General features: G+C 36.4%; 1 protein-coding gene and 1 pseudogene across 11 annotated transcripts in view; one reads left to right on the forward strand and one right to left on the reverse strand.

Moving 5' to 3' along the window:
- The window catches only part of DTNA (dystrobrevin alpha), a 379,818-nt gene that overhangs the window by 296,325 nt on the left and 58,789 nt on the right, over positions 1-24,704 (reverse strand). The gene's annotated exons all lie outside the window — the stretch shown is intronic.
- On the forward strand, positions 5,894-8,288 carry LOC108291189 (annotated as a pseudogene).

The raw sequence follows: 24,704 nt of genomic DNA on the forward strand, positions 1-24,704 counted from the left end.
ATATACATTCAATTATTTCTCCAACTATAAAAGTTGGCCCTGGACAGAGAATCACAGGTCATTCTTAGCATCATTTATTTTCTTGCCGCATTTTCCCTCTCTACGTAGTCTGTTCACCTGGATCCAAAATATTCTGTTGCCACCAGTAATGCCCTAAGACACAGTCAAGGGGGTTGGAAGGTTGTGGGGATGGGCTGCCCTGGGCCTCACATGTTAGAGGGTCTTGCTGCTGCAGACTTCCTGTGCTTTCTATGTCATACCCAAAGAGCTATGAGCTAGAAGAATAACCAGTGTCCCTCTTTTAACCAAGCTCTGAGCATGTAAGACTGGAGTTTCCTGCTCCAAAGGTTTTGAGACAGGATCCAAGTCTGCCTTCCCAAGGTGGACCTGCCTCTAGTATACACACCTTAAAGACTGAAGGGTAGTTGAAGAGTGGTTGTTTGTGGGGATGTGGATGTAGTGGGTATGAGTCCATCTTGGAAGAATGAGCTACGGTGTTTACACACATATGTGCAAGGCCCTTTCAGATATAGGACAGAACTAGGGATGGGAAGAGAAAGCAGAGTGTTTGAGTGCTCTCTCTCTGAGTGGCCACATTTAAGAGAATTTCAATTTGAACTTGGCCTTAAAAATCATTATGAATATACACTTATTAAGGTAGGAAAACATATTTGGTTTAATAGTTTATAAGTTTGATCTATAGTTTTTAAATATTTAGGCATATTGTTTGTATGTCACTCTTTGTATTCATGCCTCATGAATACAAAATACTAGGGGCATGCCTGATTGTCATATTGCCCTCATATTTACAGTGCAGTGTTCTAAAAGTTACTGGGTACCTTGCCCACACTTTACCTTCTCTATCAAATTTATCTGTCCTGAACAACAAAAAGTCTCAAAATCATATTTTAAAAAAAGAAACTCATCAGAGAGCTGAAGACACAAAGAAAGCCAAATAAATTAATTTTCAAAATGAGGTTAACCCTTTCTTGGATAGAAGAATTCTATAGCTGTTATCACTCCTGACGACACAGCAAGAGGTGGAGCACCTTCACCACAGAGCTGGGTGAGGACAACCAGCCCAGCTATTAACACACTTCTAACAGTTGCAAGTGGATAGGTACCACAGATTAGAACACTGAAGTCCCCCAACCACAAAGAGAATCCATGCCAGCTGTTAACTCCTTCCCACAGATCATCACTGAGTATTCAGAGGTGGTTGATACAGGCCAGGGCAGGGCAAGAGAACTGATGGAGATCCTATAAAGGTGCACAAGCCTTCATTCAGTGCACAGTAGCAGTTCTCCAGAAGTGAAGAGAGATGTCCATATACCTGAAAAGCTGGGTGCTGGAGTGTAAAGGAGAGATCCCCTGTGGTCCAGAAGCATCGGTAGGTAGGCTTTAAGTATGCAGACATCTCTGGAGCAATGCTCCTGTCAGTCTTCCTAAAGATAAATTTCTATTTCTTCCCAAAATACATCTAAAGCCAATGATAAATCACACTAAAGCTATAGCAAAGTTTACATTCATATCTAATCATGTTAGATTAATCCATCCTCCCTGCCTTCCTCCCTTCCCCATACATGTTTGCAGCCCAATAGAGAAAGGGATGAGCTTCTTTATGGGAATAAATATTAATTACTACCGTACTTTTACCCACTGACATGCAATAAACAATTATAAAACACATGAAGAAGCCGAAAAGTGACTGAAAGAAAAATACATTAGAAGCAGACCCAGAGATGGCTCAAATGTTGGATGTAGCAGGCAGAGAGCTGTTTAAAAACTATGACAGATATGTTAAAAAGATATAATAAAAAAGTGAGTCACATGCATTAATATTGGAGAAATTTCAATAGATATATATGCATTATCAAAAAGAGCAAAATAGAAATGATAAAAATAAAAATTATGTGTAATAAATGAAGGATTGATTCAAGGAGTTGAACACCAGACTGGACCCAGCAGAAGAAAAGTCAGTAATATTTAATATATGTCAATAAAATCATCCAAATGGAAACACTAGAGAAAAAAGAGTAAAGAAAATGGAACAGAAATCCTGTGACTGTAACAAAAATCGAATGATCTAAGATATTTGTAATTGAAGCCTCAGAAGGGTAGTAGGGATGAAATTAAGGAGAATAAATACCTAAAATGGTGATAGGTGAACAATTTCCATAACTAGTAAAAGATATCAACCCACATATGAAAAAAGCTAAGTAAAACCCAAGCAAGAAAATGCAAAAACAAACAGCTAAACAAACAAAACAAATTCCTCCACCACCACCAACACATTGAGGCATTTTTTGATTAAACTATTGAAAAACAAGGATAGAGGGTAAATCTTAAAAGCAGCCAGAGGAAAAAGACATTTCACACAGGGAACAACCATACAAACAATGTCTGATTTTTCAACTAAAATATTAGCTGCCTTAAGATAATGCAATATCTTCAAAGTACTGAAGGAAAGCAACTTTTAATCTAGAATTCTATGTTCAACAAATTTGTCTTTCAACATGAGGGTGAAATAATATGAGAAAGGTTGAGAGTGTTTGTTTTTAGCAAATATGTACTGCAAGAGACAAGGAAGTTTTTCAAGGTGAATTCTTAATTGAAGCCTGAATCTACATGGAGAACTGAAAATTATTAGAGTAAATAAATGACTAAATATCTTGGTAAGTATAAAAGACCTTTTAAAAATTGCCATCATCTACCTACCTACATATCTATCATCATTTACCTACCTCTCCACATTTTAAAAACTTATGACTATTTAAAGCAAAAATAATATATTTTGTGTTTGTTACCTATAAGTAAAAAAAATACATGACAACAAGAAAGCGAAGGTCAGCAAGTAAATATAATTATACTTTTTAAAGGTTCTTACATGGTTATTTTTGTAATACCATTTAAAGGTAAACAATAATAAAGATGCATTTGCACAATCTTAAGACACAATAACTAAAAAAATAAAAGCATTCCATTGAGGTATAGTGGAAAACATCAATGGAGGAGATAAAATGAAATAATAAAATATTCAATTAACTCAAAGGAAAGCAAGCAAATAAGAAACATAGGAACAAAAAACAGATGTGACAAATAGAAAACAAATATCAAGATGGTAGACTTAAATCTAATGAGAGTAAAAATTGCATTAAATTTAAAGGTCATGGTCACCAAAACGGTATGATACTGGTATAAAAATAGGCACACAGACCAATGGAACAGAATAGAGAACTCATAAATAAACCTGAGTTCTTATAGCCCACTGGTATTTGATGAAGCAAACAAAAATATGAAGTGGTGAAAGGACATCCTATTCAACAGACGGTGCTGGGATAATTGGCAAGCCGCATGGAGAAAAATAAACTAGATCATCAACTCTCACCTTATACAAAAATCAACTCAAGATTGACCAAGGTCTTACATCTAAGACCTTAAACTATAACAGTGATAGAAGATAACACTGGAAAAACCCTTCTAGACATTGGCTTGAGCAAGGATTTCATGGCCAAGAACCCAAAAGCAAATGCAATAAAAACAAAGATAACTAGGTGGGACTTAATTAAACTAACAAGCTTTTGGATAGCAAAAAGAAAAGTAAGCAGAGTAAACAGCCCACAGAGTAGGGGAAAAAACTTCACAATCTATACATCTGAAAATGTACTAATATCCAGAATCTACAATGAACTCAAATCAACAAGAAAAACAATTCCACCAAAAAGTGGATTAAGGACATGAATAGACAATTATCAAAAGAAGATATACAAATGGCCAACAAACATATATAAAATGGCTCAACATTACTGATGATCAGGGAAATGCAAATAAAAACCCAAATGTGTTACCACCTTACTCCTCTAAGAATGACCATAATAAAAATATTTAAAAAACCAGTAGCTGTTGGCGTGGATGCAGCGAACAGGGAACACTTCTGAACTGCTGGTGGAAATGCAAACTAGTACAACCACTATGAGAAACATGTGGGCATTCCTTAGATAACTAAAAGTAGAACTATCATTTGATCCAGCAATCCCACTACTGGGTATCTACCCAGAGGAAAAAAATCATTATACAAAAAAGATACTTGCACATGCATGTTTATAGCAGCACAATTTGAAATTGCAAAAATGTGGAACCAACCCAAATGCCCATCAATCAATGGGTGGATAAACTGTGATATATATATCATATATAATAAAATATATATATATATTATAAAATATTATAAAATATATATATTATATATTCTATTATATATGATATATATCATATATATTATATATATGTCTTTTATACTTACCCATTTTATATATATAAAATATAGACATATTTTATGTAGACATATATACATCTTCTATACTTACCATATATATATATATATATGTATATGTATATATAAGACCTTTAAAAGATTACCATCTATCTACCTACTACATATCTATCATCATTTACCTACATATTCCATTATAATTACATATATAATGGAATACTACTCAGCCATAAAAAGGAATGAATTAATGGCATTTGCAGTAACCTGGATGGGATTAGAGACTACTATTCTAAATCAAGTAACTAAGGAATGGAAAACCAAACATCGTATGTTCTCCCTCATAAGTGAGACCTAAGCAATGAGCATGCAAAGCCATAAGAATGACACAATGGACTTTGGGGACTCAGTGGGAAAGGGTGGGAAAGGGGTGAGAGATAAAAGACTACAAATTGGGTTCAGGTGGTGGGTGCGCCAAAATCTGACAAATCACCACTAAAGAACTTACTCATGTAACAAAATACCGCCTGTTCCCCCAAAAACCTATGGAAATAAAATATTAGAAATAAATTTTTATAAAATATAAATGGACTCAATATTCCATTATCAGACTGAATAAAAAATCAAGAATAAACCACACGCTGTTTATTTGAAAAAACGCTTTAAATATAAAAAAACATATTGACTGAAAGTTTAAAATTGCAAAAAAAAACCATAAAAATGTTTGTGTGCCTATGTAAGACACATGAGATATGTTAGACTTCAAGCTAAAGTATTACTGTATTATCAGAGATAAAGAGAGATATTTCATGGTGATAAAAGGATCAATTCATCAAGAGGATATAAAACTAAAAATAGGGCTTCCACATACATAAAGCTAAAATGGACATAATTAAAGTGAGAATAGACAAACACATAATCATTATTTAAAGGCAAACAGAAACACTTCTGAGGCCCTTTATTTCAACACACACACAAATACTATTACTGACCCACAATAAAAAAGTGGGTGGGGGTATCTTTTGGTAGAGAAGTCTCTGGGGCCTTTCAAGGCACGTTGTATCTCTAAGGCTGTAGCCTAGAATTCTGATACAAAATGTGGGAGATTCAGTGTACAGTTTTTTGACAGCCAGCAAGGTTAGAACGTTCACATATATGACAAGATATGGATTTTGCAGCCTCTGGCTGGAATGAGTGATAAACAGCCTCATCCATGTTCCCTGGTTGTCATACAAATATCACCAATTTACAGTCAGTCATGGTTGCTCATGCCTCCAATTCCAGCACTTTGGGAGGCTGAGGCAGGCAGATCACCTGAGGTCAGGAGTTTGAGACCAGCCTGGGCAACATGATGAAGCCTCATCTCTATAAAAATTATGTAGTACTAAAAATACAAAAATTACCCAGGCATGGTGACATGTGCCTGTAATCTCAGTTAATCGGAAGGCTAAGCGAAGAGAATAACTTGAACCAGGGAGAAGGAGGTTGGAGTCAGCCAAGATCATGCCATTGCACTCCAGCCTGGGTGATGGAGTAAAACTCCATCTCAAAAAATAAAATAATAAAATAAAATAAAACAAAGCAAAAACCCAAAAGAAGTCACCAATTTATTTGTGTTCCACGATGAAACGAAGGTGAGGAAAAATGTGTTCATACCCTTAAATCCCTCCCTGGTAGTTTGTCTCGACTGTCAATTGCTGACTTGCGATCTGAGTGGGATATTCTCGGTTCCTGGAAGACTACAGTGGCCAATAGGACATTCTCAATCAGAGGCAGTTCTGTGGCAGTCACTTCCGTGACAGAGGCCATGCAATAGGCACACAACTTTACCACTGGCTTATCCTGAAAGCGCTGTGGAGCACTGTGAGCATTGTGCCTGCAGGTGACAGCCAGGACCAGGACTCTAGGATTTTCCCCAAAAGATGATTCTATGGGCAGCTATCATTGGGTTTCATAGAACTAAAGCATGCTTTATAAATGTAGGGAGAAAGAACATCATGGAATGTTTTATGCCACAGATGAAGAAAAACTTAAAATTTCTGACGGGCTCTGGCAGGTCATAAAGCACTGGAGAAGTCTTGGTTGGAGGTCAGACTTGAAATAAAGTGGTTTGAAATGCTGTCTGGAGACAGATATTTAAAAACTGATTAGTTCTATTCTTTATTGAGGTTAAAATAGGCTTTCTAGGGGAAGATGGGGAATAAAAATCTACCCAGAAGAAGAAGACGTGATGGTTGATGTGACACAAAGGCTATAATACAGTCACTGAAGGATAAATCAGAATCCATCCAGTCCCAAGTAGTCAAACCAGAATAATCTTGAAATTTATGTCAGAAAAGTAAAACATAGCTATAGATAGTATTAAAGGAAGCTCTTGGTGAAAATTCCATTCTTTAGGAAAATGGAAAATTGCTTTTATATAAAGGTAAAGAAAAAAGACTGAGTGATCTCAATTTATGCAGAAAAAAAGGTTGAAATTTTAAGAGCATGTTTGGAAAAACTTTCGTGTGAGAAGGAACATCAGATCTAGCATTTACTGAAGGCTTGTTGAAGATAACAGATTTTTTTGCTGCCTTTAGGGATGACATCGACAGTGTTCATTAGGTGTTGGATATAATAAAAGGGTCAGAAATAAGAGACAACTTAGATGAGGAGTTTTGAAGAATTATGCATACCATTAAGTAAATACGTCCTTACAAACTCTTGAAAAAATAATCAAATATACAGTAAATTCACGAAAAGAAACTTATGCATTATATTAAAACATTCCAAATGTTTTAATATAAAATGCATCAGAAAATGCAAAGATGGAAAGTGAAGTTCGAAAGCTTGACAAAAAACGAATGATGGGATTTTATCATAATAAAACCTCACAAGAAGTTTACTTTATAGGAAAGAGACTTTAGAAAGAGAGAAGAAATGTTCACAGCAGATACAACATCAGCTATACCCCCGAGGAGCTGGACACCTATAGAAAATAATTATTTCTATGTTGTTGTACGATTTTAGTAAAAGCATTAAGACTTGTTATACCAGACCACCATAACATTAAGAAAAACAGGCATTTTTTATGGACAATACAGTAGTAACTAGAGATATTTTAAACTTTAAGAGGTATTTATAGGCTGAGGTAGGAGTATCAGTTGAGGCCAGGAGACAGAAACAGGTCTGGGCAAAATAGTGAGAACCCATGTCTTCAAAAATAATAATAAAAATAAAAATTAGCTGAGCATAGTGGCTTGTCCCTGTAGTCTCAGCTACTTGGGAGGCTGAGGTGGGAGGATAGCATGAGCCCAGGAGTTAGAGGCTGCCTTGAGCTATGATCACACTATTACTGCACTCCAGCCTGGGTGACAGAGTGAGGCTATCTCTAAAAAAAAGAAAGAAAGAAAGAAAAAAACAGGTGTTTCTGTTGGGTTCAAGCTGATCTGTAGCTTCATCTTTCCAAAAACATGTGGGTGTGTGAGGTTCCCTGATGGTGCCAGCACTGCCTCCTGTAGGGTATGGCCCAGACCATTGCTCACTGTGACTCTAAGGACAAACATTTCTGGGGCACCATCAGGCGAAAGTCCATGCCCCACTTCTACTCCTCTGTGCGTGTCCTGTGGAATCCCCGGTATGGACCTGGAAGGGCTGGAGAAACTCAACAAGAACAAGAGGCTATCCAAGAGGTGTGGTGCCTTTTGGTCTCGGAGTCTCAGATCAAGCAGATCCCATGGATCATTGGCCCAGGCCTAAATAGGCTGACAAGTTCCCTTACCTGCTGACGCACAATGGAAATATGGTGGCCAAAGGTGATGAAGTAAAGCCCACAATCAAGCTCCAGATGAAAGGGGGGCTATGTCTGGCCATGGCCATTGGCCCCCTAAAGATGGCAGATGACGAGCTTGTAGGTAGCATCCACCTCACCGTCAGCTTCCTAGTGTCGCTGCTCTATAAGAATTGGCAGAACATTCACACTTTAAACATGAAGAGAACCATGGGCAAGCCCCAGTGCCTGTGTGAAGGCACATTCTAATACATTTTAGTCCCATGCACACACAAAAGAGGGAAGAACCTGCCCTTATATGTAGAATCGGAAAGAGTGGAACTCGGGAGTGGAGAGTGGAATAGTGGTTAGTTACTAGGGGCTGGATGGCTGGGGCTTGGGGAGATGTTCCTCAAAGGATATGTGATTTTAGTTGAGCAGGAAGACTAAGTTTAAGAGATTCGGTATACAGCATGGTGGCTATAGTTAGTAACAATGTATAGTATGTTGAAAAATCACAAAACTAGATTTTAAGTGTTCTCACTACAAAAATGATACCTATGTGAGGTAATGCATAGGTTAATTACCTTGATTGAGGCATTCTACAATATATACATACTGTAACACATCATGTTGTACATGATAAATGCATACAATTTTAATTTTTCAATTAGAAGAATAAAAAAGAATCTACCCTTTACCCAGTCCTTTAGCTGCTCTCATGTCAATTAATGGTTATAGCATATAGAGTATGACAACATGCAGCCAAAATGAGGTAACAGGAGCTTATTTAGACTAATGCATGTTCTGAATCAGTTCCTTAGGAGAGATCCTAAAATGGGATTTTAGGCATTTGGATATATAGATGGTAGTAGTGGCAGGAGAGGAGGGAAGTGGGAGAGGCTGGAACGTTTTGAGAGGCATTTTTGTTCCTAATATTTATTTAGGGCCCTAAAGTTGTGTTACATATATAGCTCTCTGCTTCGCCCAGCAGGCCTTTCTTATACAAAACTTTGACTACTTAGCACAGACTTTTAAACACAAAGGTTAAAGGAATAAAGGAAAGCAGAGATGTAGAAGCTAAACAAGAGTTGCCAGGTGCAAAGTTAACTGTATATGTGACATGGGAGCAGAGCAAAAGGGAAGAAATCCATGTTTACTGAGCACCTACTGTGTGCAAAGGAAACTTCTATACGTTGTTTTACTTCATCCATTTAAAACCTGTGATTTAGAAATTATTATTTCTATTTTATGGATCAAGAAATGGAATGTCAGAGAGATTAACTGACTTGTCATGGGCTCAGGATTAATAAGTGAAAGTACATAAATTTGATCTTATATCTGTGTGACTCTTAAGCCTAACATTCTTTCCACTATTTTGAGGAATAAAGAGGCTACTTTCCCAAAGCAGATGAACCACCTAGCTGTGTTTCCTTGAATCCCAAAGACTTGGCTCTGTTCCACTACAAGGTCAATACAACAGGTGTGGCAGTTAGATGGAAGTAGGGGAGAACCTTCTAGATACCTGATAGAACTGGTGAGCCTATATCCAGATCAGACTGCCAAAATCAAGAGGAAAGTGGAACCTGATGGGAGGGCTAGGGAGACATAATATGGTTTATTTCATAAACTCACTTGAGTCTCTAAGAGGATGGGGTGCTAGATTAGACTCCCTGAACTCACATTCCACCACTGCTGTGTCTCACATGAGTTACTTAATCTCTATAAATGTATTTTTATCTGCAAAAAGATGATAATATTGACCTCACCCGGTAGCTGTTGTGAATACTAAATGAGCTGCTATACATAAAACACTTAGAATAATTGGTTAGCTCATAGCAACCTCAGAGTAACTATCATCATTATCATGGTTGACAGTAAATATATGAATCAGAGTATTCTCATTTAATATACATTTTCTACAACAATGGAAAGCCTGAGAAAGGTAAGAAAAACAGCAGATTTGAATCACTTGAGGATAACAATGATTGAACCCAGTCAGACTGGGCCTGAATCAGAATCTCTAGGGCTGGGTTCTGAGCATCTGTTTATCTAAAAAATACTCCCAGATTTTTTAGATATGTGTAGCCAGAGTAGAGAACACTTACTGTTCTACTCACATTTTTGTGTTTTTCTTCCCCAGTTTCTCTTGAATTTTTACATATATATTATGCATTAAGATGCCTGACTGAATTTTGATATGATGTCAGGGGCTTACACAAATGCATTTTATTTCACATTAGGTTGGTGACCCTGGTCATTAGCTACAAGTTTTTACAATACGAAGAAAAATGGATGCTCTGTTACCAAAATTAATGGGAAAAAACCTGATATGAAACTTAATTGCTTCATGATACCTATTCTATTTAATTTGTACGATGAATGGCTGTGTGGCCCAGGTATTATCTACTTTTTGGAATGAGGTAGCTTGAAAAAGCATCAGCTGCACTAGAAAACTTACGAAGACAGAATAGTACTCAGAAGGACCCTTTGCAGAGAGTTAGAGACTAGGCATGATGTAATCCGTTTCATTAATTTAAAGTAAACATAGGATAAAACTCTTGCTAACATCAAAGCAGCCACCAATTAACAGCACCTCAAATCGTCGGGCAAATGCATGACTATTCAAGAATTTTTTTTTTTTTTTTAAATAAAGATGGAGTGTCTCTATGTTGCTTAGGCTGGTCTCAAACTCCTAACTGAAGCCATCCTCCCACCTTGGCCTCCCAAAGTGCTGGGAGCACAGGTGCAAGTCACTGCACCCAGGCTGTTCAGGATATTTCATCTGAATTTAGGGTGGGCCATTCATAAACTGACTGAGTCAAGTCTCTTTTCCTGAGTGAGAGCAGATGTAAGTACACAGTATGAGAGTTGGCAAAATGGAGGAGTATCTATGGTGTTTCTGATAGTGGTTTTCAACCCTGGAAACATTTTAGAAATGTTGATGAGATTTCAAGTTAAATATGGAGGCCTGTGCCTTTTACTCTGAGATTTTCATATAACTGATCTTAAGTGGGGTACATACTTGGATGCTTTTGCTCTGCAGTTAGAGTTGAGAACTGCTGATGTATTAGAAAGAACATAAACTTAGTAGCCAGTCAACACAGGCTTGAGTTTTTTGCTGTAATGTTGGCTTGATGTGAGGAACTTAATTGAACCTCAGTGTCCTTATCTGTGAAAGGAATGTAACACTATACCTTATAAGGCTGCTATGGAGACAAGTGTCAATGAATGTAAAGCACTTAGTACTGTGCCTGATACATGGTAAATACTTGAAGTGTTTATAAAGTACCTTGTCTCATGCCTGTAATCCCAGCACTTTGGGAGGCTGAGGTGGGCGGATCACAAGGTCAAGAGATCAAGACCCTCCTGGGCAACATGGTGAAACCTCGTCTCTACTAAAAAATACAAAAATTAGCTTGGCTTGGTGGCACACGCCTGTAGTCCCAGCTGCTCTGGAGGCTGAGGCAGGAGAATTGCTTGAACCCGGGAGATGGAGGTTGCAGTCAGCCGAGATTGTGCCACTGCACTCCAGCCTGGCAACAGAGCAAGGCTCCATTTCAAAATTTAAAAAATTAAAAAAAAAAAAAAAGTACCTGGTAGCTTTCTTTTCAGCACTTCTCTCTCCTCTTTAGGTATCCACTCCTCCCCTGAAGCCTGCTCAAAGCTTCCAACCTGGTATCCCCATGCAGCCCTGCCTTACATAGAGGTACCCAATATTTTTAAACTTCCTAAACAACACCCCCACCCCAACTTTAACTGTATCTAGTGCAAGGATTTGTGACCTCTGGAATCACCTGCAGGTCTTTAAAAAATGCTGATACCTGGTCCTACCACCAGTATGCTGTGATTTATAACCCTCATTACTAGTATAATTTCTCCAGATACAGCAATGCAAATCTGTGAAAATTCTTCAGAATCTGTTTTTTAAAAATTGGAATAAAACTGAAGTATTCAGAGATAAAGAAAAATATACAGTAAACATTTGGTAAGTCACTTATTCATTCTTCCTTTAGTAAGCAATTGCAGAGCTCTAAATTTGGCTAGACATTAGGTATAAAAAAGTAATTAAGACTCTGTCCCTGCTTTTGAAGAATTCACAATGTAGTAAAACTGATAGAAAATAATACAATTTATTCCCTCATTTATCCATCACTTTTACTGAGTGCCTACAATGCAGCTGGGGACATTGTAGGTGCTGAAGACACAGACATGAACAAAACAAAACAAAACTCCCAAAATGACCATACTCAGTGGGCTTAGATTTTGGGAGGGAGAATTAAAGAAAGATGTTTTTATGACAGAAGTAAACACAGGATAGTTTGGAAATTTAGTTCAAAAAGGCAACCTCTCACCTCAGGAAAGGTTTACAGGAAGGCCTCCTGGAGAGAAGACAGGACAACTGATGTTTGAAGAACAAGGAGTTAGCCGGGCAGCTAAGGGATATGTGCCATATGGTTAATTTTATGTACCAACTTGGCTGGGCCATGGTGCTTAGATGTTTGGTCAAACATTAGTCTGAATGTTTCTGTGACACTGGTGGTTTTCTTTCTTTCTTTTTTTTTTTTTTTTTTTGGTGTGGATGAAATTAACATTTAGATCAGTAGCCTTTAAGTAAAGCAGACTGGCCTCCATAATGTGAGTAGCCTTCATCCAATCAACTGAATGCCTTAATAGAACAAAGACTGACTTCCCCCAACCAAGAAGGAATTCAGCAGGAGACAGCATTCAGATGTGCACTGCAATGTCAACTCTTCCTGAGTCTCCAGACTGCTGTCCCACTCTGTAGATTTTGGACTTGCCAGCTTCCATAATCGCGTGAGCCAATTCCTTAAAATAAATCTCTCTATATATGTACATGCTATTGGCTCTGTTTCTCTGTAGAATTATGACTAATGCAGTATGCAATTGAGTCAGATGAATTTTTTCCAGTTCTTCTCAAGACTAGAGTCCCACCCCTTGCTTTTTTTCACTATCACGAAGAAATAGATGTCATCCAACATAATCTCTTTCAACTGTGTTTCCATTTACCTCAAAGGTTCCCCTTATCTTTAGTGGTCACTCCTCTTTTTTCTGTTTAAAAGGGAAAGTACTCCCTTTCCTTTCTAAGACTAATCTTCCACCTGTGCTCCAGGTTCTTCTCAAGCATTCTGTTTGGAGTTTGGTCTAATAATGATCTTCTCTCTCACATCTGCAGCCTCTCCTCCTCTCCTTTCCCTTAAGATTCACTCAAGCCTTCTCCTGCACCCATGTTTCTACACACACATATGTCTGGATGTGTACATTCATGAACATGACTCAGTCCCTAGATGGGCTGGATCCAACGAGCTCAGATCCTGCCAGGCCATTTCACAAGAGGCAGGGGCACAATTTCCTTGACTTGGGATTTCTGGCCTCCTGTTAAGGGTCAATGTTTTGTGCTGGAAATATCATGGATTCAGCATAGTAACATGGGTTTTCTCAGCTGATCACGAATCTTGATTGACAGTCATGAATATCTTTGATTAGTTAATTATTGCTTAATAAATGAGAAATGGGCCAGGTGTGGTAGCTCATGTCTGTAATCCCAGCAGTTTGAAAGACCAAGGCCGGTGGAGCACCTGAGGTTGAGACCAGCCTGGCCAACATAAGAAACCCCATCTCTACTAAAAATACAAAGATTAGCTGGGTACGGTGATGTGTGCCTGTAGTCCCAGGTACTTGGGAGGCTGAGGCAGGACAATCATTTGAACCCAGGAGGTGGAGGTTGCAATGAGTTGAGATTGTGTACTGCACTCCAGCCTGGGTGACAAACAGAAACTCTGCCTCAAAAAAATAAATAAATAAAAATAAAAAATTTATAAATGCCTCAGGGATAAACTTTTAAAAGGAGTAATAATGAGTTGAGTCTTTTCTGATATTATGCATGAGTAAACTGTAGGAAAATAAAAGGACAAAAGAGATGGAGGATAGAGGATAGGAAATCTGGAGATAAAATGAAGATGAGTGGCAGATGGGAAATTTTAAGGGAGTGAGATAAACCCTGAACAGAAGTGCCAGGACCTCACATTACCTAAGATTTTATCTTTTTCTTTATGAAATAAAATGATTTGCAACCAGAATCCAGTAAAAATCTAAGTCTCTCTCAAATTTTTAATGCCAGAGTGCCTCGACAAATCATATCACTGCAGAAACACACACATATACACAGTGATGTAGAGTGGTTTGAGGCTACACTGTGCTGAATTATTGGCAGAATTAAATGGCTTGACTTATTATAGATAAACTATGAAATCTCATATTTCATTTTTTCTTGGCCTTATTTTTATCAAATTACCCTTCATCTAGTGTGAACAACAAAGACTCAGATTCATCTGAATGTGCCTCATTTCCCAATCTATTGCTCAGAGTATTCCTATTTCTATAGAAACAATACTCATTTTTTTTCTAAAATTTCAAAGAGCATTCTCTCCATAAAGTAATATTCATGTAAGAAAACTGCATAATTGCAACATGCAGGAAAATAACATATAATTGTATTTTTAACAACCCTGCAGAATAAAGAACTTGATAGTGACATTAAAAGTGGGGCAAGGATAAAAGCTTTACAGAGACCAAAATTTTCTCTTGGGTGAAAGGCTTATTAAATTCTAATTAGTTACATATCTGTGTTTTGTGAATATAAAAGAGTAGAAAATATATACTATTGAATTTTTCTAAGATGTGCTGAAGCCTTCGAGTCATTTCTTAATTGAATTTGATATCAAAATAGCAGTTAGGTAATTTAAGATCTGTCCCACTGCATGGCTTAACGCTAAGACAAAGACTGTTGACCTGTTGGTTGATTGATGTTAGTTCCAAGTTTTATAGGTTATCAATTATTATAAGTGACATAATAAAACTGCATAATCAGATTTTGTATATGCTTCAACTTAAAAATTTCTTACCAATCTATATACTTTTAAACTCTGATTTATTGTGTATCACGAAGCATTTATAAAACAAAATTTTAAATGACTTCCTTCATGATCCTATTTAAATTCTTAAATTCCCAATCTAAAAATACCATAACAGCCAAAAAGTTGATTTTAAATAACATCATTTATTTCACCTAATTTTAAAGCTCAACTTCTTAAGGTAAGAAATGGTAAATCCACTTTAAGTTTTTTAAATAAACACACTTACCATAATCTCAGTTCATAAAGCTGAGAAAAGGATTAAAAACTTATTAATGATTGTTACCAATTAAAATAAAGATATCTAAAATGTCCAAATTTACCCTCTTTAATTTATAAACATAGTTGATGCAAGCATTCTAGAACATAGTTACCATTGTTACTAATTCAAACATTTTGTCGTTACCAAAAGAAACCTCAGGGTTCAACCATTCCTTAACATGGACTTGAAAAGGCAAAATTTGTGGTGTATTGACGACATACCATGAAATGATTTATTCAGTGTCTTTCCAACAATTGAGATTACAGCGATCAGGGTATTTCAGTTATTAACTTAAAAAAACCTAAATGCACTTAAGAACAGATGTCATTGCAGAGAAAAAAAAAAGGTGTTGATGGCTTCAAAGTATAATGCGGTTTTAAATCTCTATGGCATATAAACATTGAGGCTCCTTTTTTCTCAAGATCTTTTACACTACTGATAAGGAAGGCCTCTGATCTACTTTACGTAGCCCTGGCTGATGTTTCATAGCAGATTCAGTAGGATCCCTGAAGAACATGCTTTTACATGGAAGATCAGAGTTAGAATTACAGGTTAGAAACAGGATTCTCCCACTGTGAATATAAGATGTCCTGCAATAAGAAGAGAGGTTACAGGTGGAAGACTCCAGCACAGTGGCTCTAACAACCTGTGGCAACTTGCACAGTCTGTCTCACAGGTCCAAGGAGACAGGTCACAGACATGCGTCCTCACACAGAATTGCTAAAGAACTTTCTCTGAAACGTGTGCATTGAGTGTTATGAAGGGATGGCTATGTATTGGCTTAACTTCATTGTCCATTAGGAAAAAATTTCTAGATGTTTGCCAAATTTTCTACCATTTTTAATCCATGAAAAATTGCCTTTTAACTTCTGAAATTGTGTATATTAAAGTTTCCAAATCCAGGCTTTATACTACTTAATCAGCTTAACCTAATCTGATACCTTTTTAAAAAGAAAGATTAATTTCTCTCTTCTCTCCTATGCCACCCTTCTCTGCTGGTTTCCCCATTGTTTTTCCTGCAACTCCTTCTCTGCCTCATCTTCAGAGTTCCTCAAGGATGGACATTGCTTTACTTGGTCATTGCTTTACTCTATTCTCTTCTCACACAGCTTGTATTGGGAATCTTGTCCATTCTTCTGTCCAACCCAGGACTTTCTCTTGATTACTAGACTTATGTCCACCTGCTAGTGGCCATTTTCATTGAGTATATTTCATTAATAATCCTGCAGTCTCTGGGTGCTTGCTATTTGCCAGACATTGTAGTGTCGGCGAGAAAGACTTGGGCATCTCACATTGTCTATGCCTAAGAGACCTCACTACTTGTTTTTCCTCTCTCCTCAAACTTGCTCTGCAATGGAGGTGCCATCTACTATAGGTAGCTGTAGCAGGTTGAATGCTGGTTTCCAAAAGATAATTCTACCCAGAACCTGTGGATATAACACTATTTGGGAAAAGGGTCTATATCTATCTATCTATCTATCTATCTATCTATCTATCTATCTATCTATCTATCTATCTAATTAAGTTAGGTCTTGGGATGAAATCATCTTGCATTAAGATGAGCTCTAAATCCAAAGGTACATGTTCTTATAAGAGAGACAGGAGGGAAGACAGAGAGACACAGAGAAGGTCACGTAAAGAGGAAGGCAGAGATTGGAATTATTTTGCCACAAGCCAAGGAATGCCCTGAGCCATCAAAAGCTGGAAGAGGCAAGGGAGGAACCACCCACTTAGCCTGCAGAGGAAGGAATGGCTTTGCTGGGGCTTTAATTTTGGACTTCCAGCCCTCTGACCATGGCAAAATAAATGTCTGTTGTTTTAAGCAATCAAGTTTCTGTTAATTTGTTACAGCAGCCCTAGGAAGCCCAAACAGTACCCTTTCTAAATTTCCCCCAGCTCAAGGATCCCAATTTTCTCCTTAAGCAGATTCTTAACTGTCTGTTTATTATCCCTCTTCCCTGTTAAAATTGTCATTCTTTGAAAGCAAGACTCTGAATTTCTTCTCTATTTTTAATACCTAATACTTGGCACATAGTAGAAGTGCTGAAAGAATGAAACAAAGTTTGTTTGTATGTTTGTTTTACTGGTTACAGAAATAGCATAAATCTACATATAATAAAGGTAGACATTTTAAGTCATTCAAATTATTTTAGCACAGTTGTCTTATTAAATTTTTTTTAATTTGTATAACTTTAAAAAATGCCTGTTTATATATTACAATATAGACGCTTTGTTAATAAGCCGTTTGGGAAAAAATAGCAAAGTCACTCTGAATTATGACTATAAGGTAGAATGCATGAAAATTAATTTTATTAAGGCAGGATTCCTAAATATATAATTCATAGTTACATATGTTTTGTTTTTAAGACATAAAAGCTTTGCTTGGTAAGTCTCTCTTCTTTATCTGAAGTCTACAGCAGGCAGCCACATACATGCATGCATTTACGCCCACACTCCAATTAACCCTGTCTGTGGAGGGTCAGTACATTCATGATGCAACTAAAACAGCAACAGAAGGAGGCACAGATACACTTAATAGTGTTACTTATTTCCATATAAAATGGCCAAATGGTGTAATTAAAAGGCTTGGTATGTATTTGAACAAATGAGTATAAAGCAGCTTAAAAAGCATAATACACCTCAACTTTAAAATTGTATTGAAAGACAGATGGAAGATAATAGGCATAATTTCTAACAGAAAATATACAAATGCTTTATTTCTCCACAATGAAAAGGGCTTTATATTTAATATGCTCCCAGTAGAGTTTCTTTTTCCCCAACAATAAATAAGACTATGACTTTCCCAGCTGAACCTAGCCTTTTCAAAGATCCTTCAAAAGTGTGGAGACTGAGTGCTGTGGCTCACTCCTGTAATCCCAGCACTTTGGGAGGCTGAGGCGGGCAGATCACTTGAGGTCAGGAGTTCGAGACCAGCCTGGCCAACATGGTGAAACCCAGTCTCTACTAAAAATACAAAAATTAGCTGGGTGTGTTGGTGCATATAATCCCAGCTACTCAGGAGGCTAAGGCAGGAGAACAGTTTTGACCCAGCAGGTGAAGGTTTCAGTGAGCCGAGATTGTGCCACTGTACTCCAGCCTGGACAATAGAGTGAGATTCTGTTTAAAAAAAAAAAAATGTGTGGAGATGTTGGTCAAAGGGCACAAACTTGCAGTTATAGGATGAATGCCTTCTGCCTTCTAGAGACCTAATGTACAGCATAGTGACTGTAGTTAGTAATAATGTAGGGTATACTTAAAATCTGCTAAGAGAGTAGATCTCAGTTATCCTCACTACACACACACACACACACACACACACACACACACACACACACACAAGCAACTGTGTGAGGTGATGGATGTGGCTATCCTTAAGCTGATGAAGAAGTCTAAGAATAGAATGAAGTGGAATTATTACACCAATCTTTTCTTAGTTGAGGTTCTTGCAGAAATATAACCATAATTTATGTTCGAAAAACAGGGGAATTCCCCACCCCTATTTTCTGAATGTAGTTTAATGTCTCTAAAGTTTAGTAGATTTAAGGCAACTTCAATGGAGAGTTACGTCACTTTGTACACCTTGAATGATATAATTTTAATTTTGGCTAGTCAACCCAATGACACTTCAAACCAACAAATAAAAGGTGTGGTGTGGATGGAACAGAAGAAGGAGGAACTGATGAGGTGGGAAAGATGAGATCATATATCTTTACAAAGCCAATTTTAATGAGGTCTTTATAAACCAAGAGCAAGACAAATAATACTCTTAATATAGAAACCTTATAAGGATCTCTATTAGTTTCCCCAGGCTTCCATAACAATTAAGCAACAACTGGTTGGCTTAAAAGAACAAAAATGTATTCTGTCATAGTTTAGGAGGTCAGAAATCCAAAATCAAGATGTCAGCAGGGTTGGTTCCTTCTGAAAGCCCTGGAGTAGAAACTGTTCATGTCTCTCTTCTAGCAAAGGTGGGTGCCAACAATCCTTGACATTCCTTGGCTTGTGGCAGCTTAAGTCCAATGTCTGCCTTCATTTTCACACAACGTTCTTTGATGTGGGCCTCTTTAAATGACTTCCTCAGTAGGAAACCAGGCATTGAATTTAGGGCCCACCCTAATCCAGATGACCTCATTCTAACTATTATATCTGCAAAAACCCTCTTTCTAGATAAGGTCACATTTGGTAGTTCCATGTGAAACTGCCACCTGGGAACATTTTGGAGGAAGCTAGTCAACCCAGTACAAGCTCTCAGTCTTTCAAGTTCTCAAATTCACACCGTAACTCATTAGGTAAATTCTCCACAGTCTCAAGTTTTCAGGGATAACTTTTCTTAATTTGCAATCTGTCCAAAGGCACAGTCCCTCATTACATCATTTTCCTGCATTTAAACATGAAATTTGGAGAAGACCTTTAAGGATAGCATAGAATTATCTGTGCACTCTCTAATGGGTGATTAACATGTGATTGTCATGGTAACTATTCCCGAAATCAGTAGTTCTCTAACTTTAGTGTTCTTCACAATCACCAGGAGGCTTGTTAAAATACAGATTTGCTGGGTCTCACCCTCAGAATTTGTGTATCTAACAAGCCCATGGTGATGCTGATGTGAATGCCCTGGGGATCATGCTTTGAGAACCAGTTCCCTAACTGATCATCAGGTAAGAGTTCCTATTACTTGCAGAGAGAAAAATCTTTTCCCTCATGATCTAGTTCCCTTCTGCCAATGTTATGAATGGCAGAGAAAAGTAGAATGCTGTAAAGAAAGAAAAGGAGGGAGATACCGCTTCTGGTGGTATCATGTATCTATTATTAACTTCTGACTGATGACGAAGTCTAAGTGTAGAACGAAGTGGAATGATTACACCAACCTTTTCTTAGTTTGAGGTTCCTGCAGAACTATAATTCATACTTGAATAATGGGAAGCTCTTTATCCCCCATATTTTGTGTCTCTAAATCTTGGTGGATTTATAGCAATTTCAATGGAGAATAATCAATGTGGTGAAAGTAGGGGCAGGGTTCTTTTTTTTTAAAAAAAGTTATTTAAAGATGTATGTGTATGTATTTATGTGTGTGTATTATTTTAAAGAAGTTTTTAGTTAAATCAATTGCCATTGTAAGGTTTTATTATAAGAAATGGTTTTTAAATTCATGAATTTTTTTCAACAGTAAAACAATGGTTAATGGTTCCAATTTTGTTCTACAGAAAACAGCATATAACTTTACCACAGTCTCTAGTATACGGAAAAAAAGGAAATGATTTTAATACTCTTAAATACAAATAAAGATAACTTGGAGAGTGGAAAGAAAAAATGCATTTAACTGGAATAAAATGTATTCTCTAATTTAATAATTGTCATGATACAGCATTCTCACTTTCCCTCTGCACAAGTATAAGTAGTTTTAAAAATGAAATTTATTACTAAATCAATAAAAAACCACAATATTCAATAAAATTGTCAATAAATGAAGGATTATGCCAAGATGTTGCTATAGCATCCACTTATAACGTTTCTAACATAGTAAGCATGTACAGCAAAATGTTAATTTTTTTCTATCAATTATGAGGTACAATAAAAATTGATTATTTACTATACTGTTAAATCATTGATTTGTAAAGAAGATAAATAATACCATTAATAGAGCACTATTTAATTATTATAGAAATAATGAGCCACCATGCCCAGCCTGTTATTCATTATTATTGAAATAATGCTCTTTCAATAGCATTGTAAGAAAGCCACTACTTTTTTCAACTCAACTATGATGTTGAGAAGGCAGTAAATATCAAATATATAATTTAGAAGAGTTAAACAAGTTATTTTACCCATGCTTCAAAATTCTAAAAGTACAATCTTTTACTGCAGCATGTGTTTTAAAACACATGCAAAAATATCCTGAGAGAGTAGTGATTTCAGTACTGAGAAGTTCTGATGAGTTCTTAAGGCTCCCAATGATAGTATTATAAATTTCATCTTAATTTATTTTTTAAAATGTTAGGAAAATGGAATATTTTTAGGGGAATCTATTTTTGTCTTTGAAACTGATGCTAAAATCTGTTGTCAAAGTCATGTTTACTGTAGTACATATTTATGAAGTTGTTGCTACATCTTGAAAAAATGGGATTTTTTTTTTCTTTTCTGGTAAAGCTACCCTCTTCACTATCAAATGACATCTCATAACTATCAGATTGATTGTGCAGATTATAATTAACATTTAATTCAAATAGATCAAAAATGAAAATATAGCACTTAATATGTTAAACCAAATAATTTTAGATTGTTTTAATTCAATGTCAATGTTTAATGGAAAGAAATCAAGAAACGTTACTCAAATTTTAATTTTTGAGACAGGATCTCCCTCTGTAACTTAGGCTGGAGTGCAGTGGCATGATCTCAGCTCACTGCAACCTCCACATCCTGGGCTCAAGCGATTTTTGTCCCTCAGCCTCTCAAGTAGCTGGAACTACTACGTGCATGCCACCATGCCTGGCTATATGTGGGTATATTCTGTAGAGATGGGGTTTCACTATGTTGCTCAGGCTGGTATCCAACTCCTGAACTCAAGTTATCCATCCTCCTCAGCCTCCCAAAGTCCTGGGATTACAGGACTGAGCCATAGCACCTGGCCTGTTATTCAAATTTTAAATTGCTAAAGATTCTCAATAACTACCATGAAAACCTAAGATGTATCTATCTTATGTTCAGAATATTTAGTGGAAACAAGACTCATCTCAATGAACATCAAAATAATTGAGTAAAATATGTGTGGGCTTATTTCAATTACTTATGATAACATTGGTATGCCTTTACTTTAAAAGGCATGAAGTATCTTCATGACCTTAAAATTTATAACTTTCTCATTACTGTATTTAGTTAAATATTTGTTTTAAAATTGTGTTCATTCAATTATTTAACAAATATTTATAGCACCCAGCTATGTTTCTGGCATTATGGTACATATTATGAATATAAGGAAAATGAAAACACAGCTGCTGCTCTCAAGGAGTTTGTAGTCTGCTGCAGAAGACATATCTAAAATGAAAATCAATACAGCTGAGGTGCAAAGAGGTATGTAACCTGGAAAGGATGATTAGGGAAAGTTTACAGGGTGAGATCACTTAACACCTCATTCCAGAAAGATAAATAGGAATTTGTCAGGCCAAGCATGATAGTATAGGAAAGGAAGGCATATCAAATAAAAGGAAAAGTCTATATGGGAAAAGGTATATATGAAAAAGAACAGGTGAAATTACAGAATCTCTATTGGTTTATTAAGTTAAGCACAACCTAGTTTATAATCATAATAATTGTAAAATGGGAATATATTTCAAATACTTTATAATTTGTATTTTTGTATACATATTTCATGGTACAATGTATGGAATGACAGAGGAGATGTAACATTAATTCCAGCTTACTAGGAAGGAAATGGATGGCAAAAGACGAAAAGGAAGTCTAGTTCTGAGACTGTGTTTACTAAAGACCTCCGGAAAGTAGCTTTCCTTAGTTCTGATTTCAGGAGGAACTACAGTAAGGAAAAGAGAAGATGCAGCCTTTATTTGTTCCCGTTGAACACAGCCAACATCACATTTAAAGGTCTTCATTACATAAGCCTTGGTGAATGAAGGAAATTGATAATTATACCAAAGAATGAAACCAGGCACTTATTTCATTTTGAATTTCCTGTCCAGAATGGCAACATGTCCTCTTCTCAGTATTAGATGTAACATTCAATCCTTATCCCACATCTGCAAAATGAGGATATAACACTCATTTGTGCACTAAACACAGCTTTCATGTTTCAATTAAGAAATAAAAAGGTTGCACACATTTAAATGCCCATTCAGTATTTTTGGAATACTTTAATTCTCTATTCTTTTTTTTTTTTTTTTTTTTTTTTTTTTTTTTTTTTTTTTTTTTTTTTTTTTTTTTTTTTTTTTTTTTTTTTTTTTGTCACTTATCCACAGAACTTGATTCAGTTGCTTACCCTGGTGACACTGCAATATAAGAAAGCAATTAAACAACTGTGAGTTTCAAATTTTAAATAACTTTGAAACAATTAGTTCATTTCCTTTTAGAATTATTTCTAATTACTCTTTTATAATATGCCCTAATTATCTTTATTTTTTCTTCATCCTTTCTACCTTCCTAGAGTCAACTAGGGAAATCAGGCATTATGGGTATCATGTATGTGTTACTGTTACTAGAACTTAGCAAATAATGTTTTGAGTTAAATCTCACCACACAGCTTGCTTCTACTGGTGAAACTGTTGCCATTTTCCAATGGCCAGTACTCTTGGTCAACCAACATTAAGAGTGGTCATATGTAACAAGGACATGCAGTTTGTCATAGTCAAAGTCTGTCAACCACCTCTATCAATGGTCTTATTCTGGCAATCTTAGTACTTACTGGCCTCATCTCTTAGCATTGCTTCCTCCTTCCCTTAGCTCCAGCCACATCAGTCTCCCGTTGTTCCTCAATAACAGCACACACATTTCAGTCTCAGAATATTTGTCCTTAGTCTTCTTTTGCTTCCTCTAGATATCTGCATGGGCTGGCCCTCAATTTCATTAAGATCCCTGCTCAAATACCACCATATGACAAAGAGACCTTTCTGGACCATTCTCTGTAAAAAAATTCTTCACTTTCCTATTCCCAGCCTGCTCCAATCACTTTCTCTTCTCTTAATCTGCTTTATTTTTATTCACATCACATGACATATTATGTGTTCATTTCATATTATTTTCTCTGTAGTAGAATTTATACTCCTTAAGAGCAGGAACATTTTTTGTTTGTGGCTGTATAACTGACAACTAGAATAATGTCTGTCACAAAATAGGCACTAGGTAAATATTAGTTGAATTAATCAATGAATTAAAAATAATCAAACTTAAACTAGCAATTAGACCCCATGATGACATAGTGATCTATAACTCAGGGGCTTTTTTCGTATTTATTTATGAAATGGTTGATTACAACATACTGACATCTTCTATCAAGGTGTTTGTTAAATGTACCTTTCGAAAGATTAAAAGGCTAAGTTGGAAACCTGTTCATATAGACTATGAAAAGTAATGACTGAAAAATCTGATTTATATTAATTTATGAAGAAAATTTAAACTTAGGAAAGAGAAGAATATGAGATAAGGTGGCTTGGGAAGGACAATATAAAGGAGGAAACATTTAAACCAGAGGCTGAGATGGAGCCAAGCAGTGACAGCATCAATGACAAATGGCTGAGACAAAGGGAACAACAAGGGGAAAGATTCTGAGTGGGAAAAGAGTCTTTGTTTATTCAAGGAAACATAAGGCCAGCTGAATAGGATGAGAGCTATTGCCACATAAATATTGCAGAGACAGGCCAAGATCACATTATTTGGGTCTTTTAGGTCACAGAAGTAAATTTTCATTGTATATTAAGAGCAACAGAAAGTCACTGAAAGATTTTAAGCTTGGTACAGGGATATAATATGATACATGTTTTTAAA

The sequence above is a fragment of the Cebus imitator genome, unplaced genomic scaffold (genome assembly GCF_001604975.1).
Source record: "Cebus imitator isolate Cc_AM_T3 unplaced genomic scaffold, Cebus_imitator-1.0 Scaffold448, whole genome shotgun sequence".
NCBI classification, from domain to species: domain Eukaryota; kingdom Metazoa; phylum Chordata; class Mammalia; order Primates; family Cebidae; genus Cebus; species Cebus imitator.